This window comes from Alligator mississippiensis, chromosome 8, assembly GCF_030867095.1.
Source record: "Alligator mississippiensis isolate rAllMis1 chromosome 8, rAllMis1, whole genome shotgun sequence".
Lineage (NCBI taxonomy): Eukaryota > Metazoa > Chordata > Crocodylia > Alligatoridae > Alligator > Alligator mississippiensis.
In genome coordinates, this window is record NC_081831.1 from 27,487,312 (window position 1) to 27,499,520 (window position 12,209).

The 12,209-nt window shown below is 48.7% G+C and overlaps 1 long non-coding RNA gene across 1 annotated transcript; it reads left to right on the forward strand.

Moving 5' to 3' along the window:
- Nucleotides 1-664: 664 nt before the first annotated feature.
- Nucleotides 665-10,087, forward strand: LOC132252126 (uncharacterized). Its single transcript, XR_009463905.1, has 2 exons — nucleotides 665-3,755; nucleotides 9,379-10,087. It is a non-coding gene; the product is annotated as an uncharacterized LOC132252126 (long non-coding RNA).
- Nucleotides 10,088-12,209: the final 2,122 nt, after the last annotated feature.

A 12,209-nucleotide genomic window follows, 5' to 3' on the forward strand; every position in this document is an offset into this window, starting at 1 on the left:
TTGCATTTCATTAGGAATGTGTGCAATACATTATATATTATACATAATATATAATATAGTTACATATTACATTGCATCATATATTATAATGATATGATGCCATACAGGATTATATTATACACATATTATATAGTTATTAGGACTGTGCAAAGCTTTGGGTGGTGATTCGATTTGGAGGAGATTCAGCCTAATACAGTGGCAGAATCTCCAAATCCGAATCGAATCAGGGGACCAATTTAAAGGTTCGAATCGATTCAAAGCTCTCTGAATCTTGAGAAAAGATGATTCCTGGTGCTCACCGGGTGCTGCTGGGCGGGGGGGAGGCGATCCCCGCTGCCCCACGCTGCATAGAGGGCTCTGCATGAGCCCCCCCAAACCCCCCCGCCCCCCTCCCCCGCTCCTGCAGCCGCCCCGCCTACCGGTGCTCTGGCCCTTTAAGAAAAAACAGCACAGAAAAACCCCAGGACTCGCCGCTCCTGGTGCAGCCTCGGGGCTTTGGGGGTTTGTGCAGCGCCCCTCACATGGCGGCGGGCAGCGGGGATCACCCCCCCCGCCTGCAGAAGCGGTGAGTCCTGGGGTTTCTTCAGGTTTGTTTGTTTTTTTAAGGGCTGGAGCTGGCCTGTGCAGGGCACCCATGGGCGGCGGGGTTGGGGAAGCCGGGGGGGGGGAGCGGGAGTGAGGGCTCGTGCAGAGCCCCCCCACACAGCGTGGGGCAATGGTGGGCAGCGAGGAGCAGCAGGGATCGTCCCCTGCATGGCAGCACCTGCTGAGCCAGGGCTTTTTTTCCCCACAAGTGCTGGGAGCTGGGGCAGGCGGGGCAGCCATTACCGGGCTGGGAGAGGGGCGGGGGATGGGCCTGGCCTGGCTGATTCAGAGATTCAGATTCAGCTCCTGCTGAATTTCTGAATCAGATTTGGCCGAATCGAATCACTGTCCCCCGAATTGTCCAAATCCAAAGCGAATACTAGCCACTTCACACAGGCCTTATAGCTATAGCTGACTGCTTATTATTTTATGACTTTATTTACAGATAAAGTAATTGAACTATAATAATTTACTATTACAGTGCATTCGATTATGCTATATTCAACTATTAATAATTTATATTATATTATATAGTGATGTCTGCATATTTATTTACATATTGATATAATTTATTATATGGCTTACATATAGTTGTGTTTAATTGTATTCTATTTTTATATTAGATTGCTATCATAATGTATTAATTATTATTTGATGGATTTATTATTGATGAATAATAAATGAATTGATGAATTATTGAATTATTAAAACTCAGCATTATCATTGTATGCAATGATTATATTCAATTACAGTAAAAGTTCTGTTAACCAGAACCTTAAAAGCCAGCATGCTCAATTAACCAGAATGCCAGCTTGTAAGATAAAGTGAAGCCGGAAGTGCCCACTGTGGCACTTCTGGTTTCTCTGAGCCCCCACGGCCCAGTGGTATAACAAGCTGTGTGGGGCTGTGCGGGTCCCACCTTCCTGTCCCACAGTGCCTACATGAGGGGTGGTGATGCCATGGGAGGGGCGGCGGGGTTACCCAGATGTGGCAGGAGAAGCGGTGGCCCGGGCTGCTCAGTTAACTGGCATATTTTGTTATCCAGCATCCCCCATTCCTGGGGAATGTTGGATAATAGAGATTTTACTGTAATATAATGTATACAGAACATATAGAATATAAATGTACAATGTATTATATATACAGACAGACAGACAGACACATTATATTGTGCATCTTAATGATTCTCAATCAGGGTGCCACAGCACCCTACGATGCCTTGAGATCCTTTCCAGGGTGCCACACAATGTCAGCACTGTTAAATGTGCAGATATGATTCACAAGATAAACCCAGAGATTTCAAAGAGGAACCCACACTGTTAAAAAAATAATAATAAAAAACGCCAAACTATCTGCCCTGTTGTGATCTTCCTAAGTTCTCTGAAACAGAAAACCTGCTCTACTATGCGTTTCTATAGTCAAAAAATTAGTGGAAAACAGTTAAGGCACCCATCAGAAATGTCAGAAGTCTCAAGAGGTCAAGAACCATTAGTATACATATATTACAGTGTATGGTATATATATGTTGCATCATAAAAGTATATATGATTAGATATTATCGTTACAATTGCTGAATTATTATTTGATTAATGCATTTTTTTTATTTTATGTATGTATTCTAATAGGGGATAGATCACTCTAGATATATCCAGTGCAATGCTTCCCCTCTATAGTATCCACCCCGGCACTGTCAGGGACAGGATACTGGGCTAGATGGACCACTGGTCTAACCTAGTCTGGCCCTTTTTAACAGGTGTTGGTGCCACCCAGAAGCTACAGGGTTAAAAAACTTTTTTATTATCAAATTAAAGGGGGGGGGAGGGGAGTCAATGCATTAACCCAAGGAGAGAGGGAATGAGGCTAGGCTGTAGCAGGTAAGTGGTGAGAATTGTGTCAGTGGGGAGTAGGGAGAGAGGAAAGAGTGACCAAAGAGCAAGGAGAAGACAACCAAAGGATGAGAAACCAGTGAGTCGATTAAGAGGGATGAGGACAGGGTGAATAGGGAGTCAATACAGTTGAGAAGGGTCCAATCATAGTTAAGTCATGGCTGGGATGGAAGCCTAGAGCAAGGGGTGGAATAAGGCATGAGTAAGGGGTGAGGTTGAGTAGAGAATGAGGAAGGAGTGAGTAGGAGTAAAGAAAGGCTAGACTGGAGTTGGAAAATGGTGAGGTGGCAAACAAACAGGGAGGAGGGAACAAGGAAAGGACAAATGAGGAGAGGGTAGAAGACGACTAAAGGGTAAGTGGAAAGGGGTAGATGGAGAGCAACTTGTGGGAACAGGGCAAGGGAAAAAGAAAAAAAGGGGAGTGAGGAGTAATCATCCCTCATTTTGCAGACTTAGTGGTGCCTTTGACCAAAATAGTAAAGGCAGCAGCTCAAAAGGTGAGGGATGCACTATGTACGCAGCCACTACTATATACACCAGACTTCAATAAACCATTTGTGGTATTGACAGATGCGTCCAACTGGGCTATTGGTGTGCTGTTGTTCCAAATGGAGGAAGGAGAAGAATGTCCAATAGCATACATCAGTAGAAAGTTACACCCTCCGGAAAGAAATTATACTATAATAGAAAAGGACTGTTTGGCCATCAAATGGGCCATAGAAACACTCCGATATTATCTGTTAGGTCGGAAATTTACGTTAATCGTGGGCCACGCTCCGCTGTGATGGCTACAGGGTATGAAGACTGATAACGCTAGGCTGATGAGATGGGGCATTAGTCTCCAACCATACTGCTTTGAGGTGGAGCATTGTCCCAGGACTAAGAATGTAAGTGCTGATTTTTTGTCAAGACAATATGAAGAGGAAAAGGGTCCAGAGGAGAAGGGAAGACCCCAGACAAAAGAGAAGAGGGGGGGGTGTAACAGGGGACCCTAGCCCTGTCACCAGAAGGCATGTCTGCCCCTTTAAGGCCAGAACTTAAACTCTAACGGAGTGCTGGGAAAGAAGGGGTTAAATGATGAGCCTGGCCAGCTAGTCAGCTGACTAGAAGGGGTAGGACTATAAAAACCCTGGGCAGAGTGGCAGTTTGTGGGGAGTAGCTGAAGAGAAAGGAGTGGTCTAAAGACAGGAAGAGGGGAACCATGGAAGCCCCGGAGAGACAGCAGCCACATCACAGCAAGGATGTGAGCTGATGGCAGGGAGCTGAAGCACAGACCCTGTGAATGTAAGCTGACATGCTGCTTTTCTTTATCACATTAGCTGGTGGCAGTTATTACCCACGGACAGGACCTTTTATTTCTTTTTCGTTTTGATTAATGAATAAGAGCAGTGGTTTGAGTGAGGCTATTAGGGGAAGGAGAAGGCCTCATTTTGGGGACCCACTATGGAGTGGGGGCACCAGCGAGGGCGCAGCTTTTGGGGCACAGACCCCGGTGCCTGCAGGCACAATCTTAAAAAGTGTGGGGAGGTCTGGTACACCTGGGGTGCAGTTTTATTTGGGGGGGGGGTTGGACTGGGAGGGTGTGAATTTGGGGTCATCCCCTGGTTTTGAACTTGCAGCCCCCTAGCTATGGGGCCAGCACCTGGACCGCTGGGCCAGGGGGACCAGGTTCCAGATTAGGGAAGGAAAGGGGGCCATGAGCGTCAAGACACGGGAAAAGGCTAGAGCCTCAGAGTCAAACTCTGTTTAGTAGGTTTAGATGGGGAGGCCTAGCTAGAGAAAAACAGGGGTCAGGCCCACATAGGTGAAAGGCCCCAACATACACAATACAATAGGCAGTCTCCGGCTCGCAAGAACATCATCGTAATTTCCATCAAGACGTGGCAGGAAAGTATAGGGTAGGACATAAGAACTCCAAAGAAGACTCCAAGGGTGCCCCACTTAAGGTGCGGATTACCAGGAAGATGGTGCTGGGGAGGGCAACATGTTACACTTCCCCACTGGGATTCCAGATGGACTCAAGATTCCGGACGGACCGCCAGGCCTACAGTCAGGGAGGACCTAGTTAAGGAACTTCTGGTGGGGCTGGACATTTTTAAATCAGCAGGTCCAGATGATCTCCACCCCAGGATGCTGAGGGAATTGACAGGGGTCATTGCAGGACCCCTGGCATGGCTTTATGAGCGCTCATGGTGCTCTGACCACGTGCCTGAGGACTGGAAAAGGGCCAATGTGGTCCCCCCCTTTTCAAAAAAGGGAGGAAGGAGGACCCAGGAAATTATAGGCCCATTAGTCTTACCTCGGTCCTGGGGAAGCTCTTTGAGAAAATTATCCAGGAGCACATCTGTGAGGGCCCGGCAAGGGAGATTATGCTTAGGGGCAACCAACATGGGTTCATTAGGAGCCGGTCCTGTCAGACCAACCTGGTTGCCTTTTACGACCAAGTCACAAAATCCTTAGACAGGTGTTGTGGTAGACGTAGTCTTTCTGGACTTTAGGAAGGCCTTTGACACTGTTTCTCACCCCATTCTCATTAAAAAAATTAGGCGACTGTGGCACTGATGCTTACACAGTCAGATGGGTCGCAAATTGGCTAAAGGGCCACACCCAGAGAATGGTGGTGGACAGGTCATTTTTGACCTGGAGAGATGAGGGCAGTGGAGTCCCCCAGGGCTCAGTCCTTGGGCCACACTGTTCAACATCTTCATCAGTGACTTGGACGAGGAAGTGAAAAGCACCTTGTTCAAATTTCCGGATGACTAAGATGTGGGCAGAGGTGAGCACAATAGAAGGAAGGGACAAGCTACAACTAGATCTGGACAGGTTACAGGGGTGGCTGGATGAGAATAGGATGAGCTTCAATACTGACAAGTGCAAGGTGCTGCACCTAGGGAGAAAGAACCAGCAGCATACCTATAGTTTGGGGAACTCCCCTCTCGTCAGCACAGAGGCAGAAAAGGATCTTGGAGTCATTATTGATTCCAAGATGAACATGGGCCACCACTGTGAGGACATGGTCAGTAAAGCTAACCGCACTTTGTCATGCATCCGCAGATGCATCACAAGCAGGTCCAAGGAGGTGATCCTCCCCCTCTATGCGACATTGGTAAGGCCGCAGTTGGAGTACTGCGTCCAGTTCTGGGCGCCGCACTTCAGGAGGGATGTGGACAGCATTGAGAAGGTCCAAAGTAGGGCTACTCGCATGGTCAGGAGGCAGTAGGGCTGGGCCTATGAAGAGAGGCTACAGGACCTGAACCTGTTCAGCCTCTACAAGAGAAGGCTGAGAGGGGATCTGGTGGCCATCTATAAGCTTACCAGGGGGGACCAGTGGGGAATGGGAGAGTCCCTGTCCCCCCCCAAGCACTACCAGGAATAACTAGGAATAACAGCCACAAGTTGATTGAGAGTAGGTTCAGGCTAGACATCAGGAAGCACTGCTTCACAGTTAGGGTGGCTAGGATCTAGAACCAACTTCCAAGGGAAGTGGTACTCACTCCTATCCTGAGGGTCTTCAAAAGGAGGCTAGATAGACATCTAGCCAGGGTCGTTTGACCCCAGCATTCTTTCCTGCCCATGACAGGGGGCTGGACTTGATGATCTGCTCAGGTCCCTTCTGACCCTACCAACTATGAAACTATGAGGGGGTGGGGCTAGGGAAGCATAGAAACAGGAGTGCTTCCCTGCTGAAAATCTAGGCATCCAGGCTTCCAGTTCTTATTCACCAGCCTCTACTGCCCTTCCCAGACCTGGAAAGAACCCAGGTGTCTGGGCTCGCAGCTGCTGTGTTCTGACCCCGCAAGCCCCACTCTCTCCTCCCTGCTGAGGAGAGAGAACCCAGACTTCCAGAAGCCACCCTAGTGATAGTAGCCATGGGAGCTCTTTCTCTACCCATTTCCCTATAACCTTTGGTACCCAAGCCTAGCCAAAACTGTGGGGCAGAGAAAGGCATCCAACTCTGGGATAAGGCAACTGGGGAACAGTATAATTGGGGAACAGCATAACGTGGCCTGGGAGGCTTGGGTGACACCCAGCACCCCTGATCCCAGCCTGGGGGGGTTGTACAGCTCCCAGTGCCCCCATGGGGAATGGAGGGCAGATGGGGCAGGAGCATTTATGGACAAGTAATGTGGAGGGAGGTCCCCATTGAGAACCCAGGCATCTGGGCTCCCCCTCCCCTTTTACTCTAACCCACTAGCCTTCACTCCCTTCCCAGTGAACTCAGGCAGCCCAACTCCCAGCCCCTTCCTGCTTCAACCCCTTGAACTGGGGAAAGAACAAAGCAGACTCCCAGTTCTCCCCTTCTTTTAACTCACAAAACTCCATTCCCCTCCCACGAGCTGGGAAAAAACCCAGGCATCCAGGCTCCCAGTGCTCCTCTTCTAACCTATTTGATCCTCCTGCAGGACTGGCAGAGAACCCAGGCCTCCAGACTCCCCATTCTAACTTATCAGACCCTACCCTTATGGAGCAGGGCAAGAACCTAGGCAGTCAGGCCCCACCCCCCTACCTGAGCAGAGTCTGGCAGATGTTCAACTGTCTATTCGTCCTTAATTTGGGGAGTAGGGGTTTACAGCTTCTATTCAGGTTCCCCTAGGACCAGGGGGCAGGTGGTGGAGACAACAGCCCTATGGGAGCTCCCAGTCACCCCTTGTTCCCCTCACTCATTAACAACCTCATGCTAATTGCCCTTCCAGAAATCCACCCCCCACAGCTAATTACCCTAGTCAGTAACCAGGGGGAAATTTCCACCAGGAAACAATTCTTTTCACCCTGGTATTTGAGCCCTTAAAGGGAAGGGAGAAAGATCACTACCATATTTCCATGTATATAACGTGCTCACCAAAGCCCCATATCTTGCCACACTCCCTTCCCAGTGTTCACAGCTCCCTCCCAGTCCTGTCCTGCCCCTCCCCAGTGTCAAATTCCTGTCCATGCCGCCCCTCACCAGGGCCCTCCAACCCCAATCACATCTGAGCCCCTCCAACCTGGTAGCTGCCTTGTTCTGCCCAGGAACTTGTGACGTAGGGCAAGGAGAAGCAGGTGAGGGGGGGGTCAAGTGGAGTTGGAGGTCAAGGTTGGGTTAGGGTACAAGTCAGAGGTTAGTGCCACTGCCCTCCTTTCCCCTGCCCTATCAGTTGCTCTGCTTTCTGCCCGGTTGCCTGACCCACTGTTCTGTTATCTTCTCCCTGCCCCATCCATTGCTCCATGGGATGTTCTGCTTTCTGCTCCCTGTCCTGCTGCTCCATTTTCTTCTCCCTGTCCATCTTCTGTTCTGTTTTCCCTGCCCTGTGCCTCCTGCTCCATCAGATGCTCTGCTTTCTGCTCCCTGCCCTATACTCCCTGGCCAATCTGCCACATAACACAGGCAGTCTGTGTGAGTTATGTGCAGTGCACATACCACAGAGTTAGCATTAGAGGGATTGGGTTAGGTTGCGTTTCAGAGTGTGAATGGGAGTCAAGGCTCAGGTTAGAGGTTGGTTGGGGGGTAGGGGTTTGACTAGGGATTATGGTTCCTGTGGATTAGGAGTGGGGTTGAGGTTAAAATTAGTTAGGGTGGAGATTGGGTTGGGTGTAGTTTGGAGTTATGGCTTAAAGGTTTTTTTTATGGAGGTAGGAATTAGGATTAATGGCTCTGGTTGGGTCAGGTCCGAAGTTTGGGTTAAGGCTGGTTGGAGATCGGGGTAAGAATGAGTTGTGCTAGGATGAGGCTCCACGTGTGGATTGGGGTCGGCTTGGATTCAAATTCATGTTGGGAGTAGCGTCTGAGATTAGGGGTTTTAGTTTCCTTGGATTAGAGGTAGGGTTGAGGTTGGGATTAGAGTTTAGCATTAAAATTAGGAGTTAGGGTGGAGGTTGGGTTGGATTAAGGTAAAGTTCAGAGTGTGAACTGGGGTTAGAGTTTAGGATTAGGGGGAGATCATGGTTTGGGTATGTCCAAAAATTAGGATTAGTGTTGGTCGGGTATGGGGACCAGGCTGGCTTGTGTTAGGGTGAGGATCCAAGTGCAGACTGGGGTCATCTTAGATTTAGGGTTGGATTGGGGGGTAGGGGCTAGAATTAAGGAATATGGTGCCCGTGGATTAGGGGTGGGGTTGATGTTAGGATTAGGATCAAAGTTGATGTTGGGTTGGGTTAAGGGGAAACAACTTCTTGCATGTTTGGGGGTTAGGGTTAGGTTTTGATTTAGAGTTGGGATTGAGATTAAGGCCTTTGGTTGGGTCTGGTCATGTCCAAAAATCAGGATTAGGGGTGCTTGGGGATAGAGGTTACTTTAGGGGTTGAGTTGAAATTAGTGGTCAGATTGGGTTGTGTTAGGATGGGAGTGTGGATTGGAATTGGGTTGTATTTAGGGTTAAATTGGGGGTGAGTTAAATCCAAAATTAGGATTATGGTTGATTGGAGTTAGGTCAGGACAAGGGTCAGGGGTAAATTTGGATTTTAGTAGGGTGTGATAGGAATTGTGGACATGGGTTAGGGTTTAGGTTGCCCTTGGATTATGGGTGGGGCTGAGATTGGGATTAGGTTTGAGGTTGAATTGTGTTGGGGTAAGATTTTTAGGCTTTAGGATTAGGACCGAGTTGAGGGACAGGTATTGGGATTAGGATTAAGGGCTCTAGTTGACTCTGGTCCATATTTCTCTTTAGGGATTGGGGATGGGGGTGTGACAGCCAGAACCAGAGGGATTAATAAGCAATAAATATGTGCTTCTTGGAGGCATTTGGTATTTTGCCTAACAGGTAACATTAGCTAATATAAAGCTTGTAAATTCATAACCCGCAAATGTAACTTGTCTGTCATAAGTTTAACCAAAATGATAAAACTAACTTTGTATTAATCGTGGAACTGACTGGGCCCCAAAGGCGAAACTGTAGCTGCAAGATTAGCTGACCTAATGGTTTTTCCTCAGGGTTCAGCCTTGACGATAAAAACTGGATCCAACTGCCTGGCACACCCAACACATTCCAGGAAAGCACGTCCCAAGAAGCATATTCAGAGAAACCTAAAAGGGTTGGGTTTAGGTGGATTAATGTCAATTTCAAACCTAAAGGTGCTGCATTGTAATTTGCTTATTGGATAAACCCGAGTCTAGGTAGTAACCTTTTATAATAATTTTTAACACCTTTCAATCCCATAGGGTAACACCTATAGGGCAAGATTGTGAGTGGCTCCAAAACCAACAGATTAGCATAAAACTAGGTATAAAAAAAGTGCGTGCGTCAGGTGACTAGCAGGAAGGAGGGAACAGAACGGTCATTGCTGTTCCAAGCCCGGACTCCCGGCGTGAGTGAGGATCGGATCCTGATCAAGGGATCTTCCCCGGTAATCCCTCCCACAGCGTCGAGGGGGACTCCTGACTTTGCTGGAATCACTTGGTGCACACCTGGCATCAAGGGACTGTTGATAAATTGCCAACCCATGTCTGTCTATCTGTTGTTTTGAACAGCCCAGTGGCTGATACCTTCGCAGTGCCCAATTGGCCTGTGACAGAATTGATCCATCTATCTGTTGTTATTATTTACTATTGGCTCTTTAATACTGCATTATCTGCTTATCGCATTTATCTTTCTGTTAACTGTTGTGCGCGTGTAAGCTATAATAAATTTGCCTTCACTTCACTCCCAATTTTTGTTTCAGATCGAGGAGGCAACCAAGAAGCCCGGTGTCTGATAATCTCGCAGCACCCAGTTGGCTTGCGATAGAATTGATACGTTTACAGTGCCCAGCTAGTCTGTGACATGGGGGCTGGGTCAGGGGTTGGGTTGGGATCAGGGCTGAAACTGGGTTGTACCAGGGTGAGGTTCCAATTGTAGATTAAGGGTGACTTTGTGGGTTGGGATTAGGGGGTTATGGGTCCCTTGGATTAGGGGTAGGGTTGAAATTGGGATTAGTGTTGAGGTTGGGATTAAGACTACAGTTCAGGGTCAGGGTGGAAGTCAGGCTAGGATGAGGTTCAAAGGGTAGTTGGGGGTGAGTGTTTGGGTAGGGATGAGTTTGGCACAAGGACTAAAGGCTCTGGTTTGGTCAGGTCCAAAAATTGGGATTAGATCAAAAGTGAGATTAATTTGACTCTTTCCAATGTCCCCCCTCAGCACTGTCAAGGGGAAATCCTCCATTATCAACCAGGCCAGAAACATGCAACCACCAACCTCAAAGCCAAAGACATGAGGCCCAGCCCAAAACAAGGCCCCCAGACTCCAATAGCCACTGCCCCAGAGGAAGCAATTGCAGAGTTTCAACTCACTAGTGATGTCCCCTGTTCACCAGAAGCCTGAGAGGCTCCCATGGGGGGTGATGGGGTGGGGTAGGGTAGGAGTAGGAGTTAGGGTTGGGTTGGGTAGGGATTAGGAATGGGATTATAATTGGGTAAGGATTACAATCAGGATTTGGGTTGGGTTGGGGATTAAGTGTGGGAATGTGGGGCAGGCATTAGGGGTGGGTTAGACTGGTATTTTGGATTAGAATTAGGAAGGGAACTGGGATTAGGGATTAAGTGTGGGAATGGGGGGGTAGGGGTTAAGTGTGGGTTGGGTTGGGCTGGTATTAACGATCAAATGGGAGTTAGGGTCACTGGATCCAAGTGGTCTGGGATTGGGGTTGGGTGAGGGGTCGTGCCATTTAGTCTTTGTCAGGTTCAGATCTTGAATTAGGATTAGGGTCTGAAGGTAAAACTGGGTTGGGGGAGGAATCAATTCAGAATCATGATTGGGAGTGGTTGAGGATTAGGGTTTAATAGGGATTGTTTTGGGGTTAAAACTAGGTTTGGTTCAGAGTTAGCATTAGGGTCTGGATTGGGATAGTATTAGGTTTAGGCCTTGGATTGGGACTGGTTTGGGTTTAGGTTTAAAGTTAGGATTGGGTCCAAATTAGAACATCCTGTATTGTAATTAGGGTGAGGGGTAGAGCCAGGTTTGGATTGGGATTGGTTTGAGGTTAAGATTAGGATTAGGTTTTGGACAGGGACAGGGATGGGGATAGGCATGAGGGTTAGGATCAGGTTTGAGGTTAGGTTTAGGGTTAGGATTAGGACTTGGATTGGGATAGGTTTGGGGTGAGGGTTAGGGATTGCATTAGGGTAGTGTCGGGTTCAGATTAGGTTCAGGGTTTAGATTGCAACTGGTTATGGGTGATTGCTGGATTAGGGCTACATTCACCATTGAGATCAGTCATGGGCAAGCCCCGGGGTCCAGTTGGAGGTAAAAGGGAAACTGCAGCACTGGCCATACATAGAGACTGAAGAACCATGGTATCTGGGCACCAGAGAACCACAGAGGCTCAGACTGACCCTGCTTCCCCCTCCCCCCCTCAGTTCAGAGTTCTTGCTTAGCTCATCTTCCCCAACTTGAAGCCAATTAAACCACAGCCCCATCCCTGGAGCACCCTGCAGAGCTCCCTCATCCACCAGGGGCTTGTTAACAACTGTCTCACCTGGGGACCTGGTGGTTTTTGACAAGCAAAAAAGCAGGAGCCAGGGGGAGTGGTGATGCATGACAGGGCCCCAGAGAGGCCTGAGACCACCACCCTGGAAGGGCTGGGCTCAGCTGGCAGAGCCAAGGCCAGCCCCAGACCACTGTTTACCTCAGCCTAGTAGGCCTCAAAGCCTGCCTGGGCATTGCCCCCACAACTTGGCCATCTCTATGGAAGCACCCCAGATCGCAGCAGGCCTCAGAAGCCTACCTTGGAGCTGTCCACACAGCGTGAACGTCTCTGTGGAACCATCCCACACGTAGGGTGGCCTGT